General features: G+C 35.1%; 1 pseudogene; it reads left to right on the top strand.

Annotated features, from left to right (window-relative positions):
• Positions 1 to 325: 325 nt before the first annotated feature.
• On the top strand, positions 326 to 1,051 carry LOC140636233 (large ribosomal subunit protein uL23 pseudogene; annotated as a pseudogene).
• Positions 1,052 to 2,397: the final 1,346 nt, after the last annotated feature.

Genomic DNA, 2,397 nt, shown 5'->3' with positions numbered 1-2,397 from the left:
TCATTGATTTTCTAACATTGTGCCAACTTTACATACTTGAGATAAACTCTGCTTTTTCATGATATATTATCCTTTACATATGTAGCTAGATTCAGTTTGATAACGATTTGGGGAAAATTTGGTAATATTTTGTTCTGAAATCTATTTTATCTGATATGAATATTGCTATACATCTTTCTTTTGATGTATATGCTTGGCATATTCTTTTGGCTTTCTTTACTTTTAGCCTATCTGTGTATTTATGTATAAGGTATATATTTTATAAATAGCATGTCTTATTTTTTGTTTTTATTATTTTTATTTTCATTTTTTGTTAGGTAGACTCTTGAATGTGGAGCCCAGTGAGGACCTTGAACTCATGACCCTGGGATCAAGACCTGAGATCATGTCAGACACTTAACCAACTGAGCCACCTTGGTGCCCCATGTCTTGCTTTTTAAATCCAATATGACCCTTTCATGAAGATGGTGCTGAAGGTGAAGAAGGAAGCCCCTGCCCCTTTCAAAGCCAAAGCCAAAGCAAAGGCTTTGAAAGCTAAGAAAGCGGTGCTGAAAGGCATGCACAGTCACACAAAAAAAGAAGATCCATAGTCACCTACATTCCGTCAACACAAGACCCTGCGTCTCCAAAGGCAGCCCAAATATTCTTGAAAGAGCGCCCCCAGGAGAAAGAAGCTTGATCACTATGCTATCATCAAGTTCCCCCTGACTACCTAGTCAGCCATGAAGAAAATAGAAGACAACAACACACTTGTGTTCATTGTGGATGTCAAGGCCAATAAGCACCAGATCAAACAGGCTGTGAAGAAGCTCTATGACATTGATGTGGCCAAGGTCAACACCTTGAGCAGGTCTGATGGAGAGAAGAAAGCTTATATTCGACTGCCTCCTGACTATGAAATGTTTGGACTGGCTTTGGATGTTGCCAACAAAATTGGGATCATCTAAACTGAGTCCAGTTGGCTATAAATCTAAATATAAACTTTTTCACCATAAAAAAATTAATCCAATATGATATTCTCTTTTAGTTGGAGTTTCTCCATATTTCTTTCCATTTTTTTCTTTTCCTGCCTTCTCTTATGATTCCAATTTATCTCCACTATTGGTTTACTAATTATCTCTTTTTAAAAATAGTGGTTTCCTATGATTTGCAATATGCATGCAACAATCTACAAATTTATAAACAGTCAATAAACTTCTAACAGTCTACTACCAACTAATTTAGTATAATTATAGTATAAGAACCTTTTAACAATAAATTTTGTTTCTTCTCTCCCCTACTGTGTGATCTTGATATAATACGTTTTACTTCTACAAATGTTATAGGAAAATTATATTCCTGTCTATTTTTTATCTTTAGCAGTTTGACTATTATGGGTCTGGTTGTGTATAGTGTTATCATAGTATTGCTCATCCTGCTTGAAGTTTTCTGGTCATTTGTTTTCCTGCATTATTTTTAGAAAATTTTTGGCCATTGTCTTTTATTTTATTTTATTTTAAAAAAATTTTTATTTATTTATTCATGAGAGACACACAGAGAGAGAGAGAGAGAGAGAGAGAGAGAGGCAGAGATACAGGCAGAGGGAGAAGCAGGCTCCATGCAGGGAGCTTGATGTGGAACTCGATCCCGGGACTCCAGGATCAGGCCTTGGGTGGAAGGCAAGCACTAAACTGCTGAGCCATCCAGGGTTCCTGGCCATTGTCTTTTAAAGAACTTTTTATTTTGAAATTATTTTAGGCTCACAGGAAGCTGCAAAATATAGTGAGTTTCCATGTATCCTTCACACAGCTTCCTCCAATGATAACATCCTACATAATATTAATTATAAAAATCTGGAGATTGACATTGACATAATATTCTTAATTAAGCTACAGGTATTATTTGGGTTCTGCCAATTTTATACTTTTTTGGTGTATATTTCTATGGCATTTTATGACATGTATAGACTCATGTAACTGACATAACAACAAAGATACAGAACTGTTCTGTCAAAGAAGAAATAAACTTCATGCTGCTCCTTCAGCCATTATCTTTTCATGTATTTTTTTCTTCTCTTTTGCCCTTTTTGGATTCTCAATAAATGCATGTTAGGACATTTGATATTATTTTATAGTTCTTGGTTGCTCTATTTCTCTCTTTCTCTTTGTAGTTTGAATAATTCTGATTAATCTATATTTAAGTTCATCAGTTCCTTTTTTCCTCCAAGATCTTTCTATTCTGCTGATTTGTTTATTGAATACATTCTTTGTCTTGGATGTCATGTTTTAAATTTCTATCCTTTCCATTTCTTTTTTTCTTTCTTTTTTTTTTGAGAGAGAGACAGACAGTGCATGAGTAGGGGGTGGACAGAGGGAGAGAAGGGAGGGAGAAAGAGAAACTTAAGCAGGCTCCATGCTT

Source organism: Canis lupus, chromosome 7, assembly GCF_048164855.1.
Source record: "Canis lupus baileyi chromosome 7, mCanLup2.hap1, whole genome shotgun sequence".
Taxonomy (NCBI): domain Eukaryota; kingdom Metazoa; phylum Chordata; class Mammalia; order Carnivora; family Canidae; genus Canis; species Canis lupus.
The sequence above is the reverse complement of the archived record's forward strand: the minus strand, read 5'-3'. Positions and strand labels throughout refer to the sequence as shown.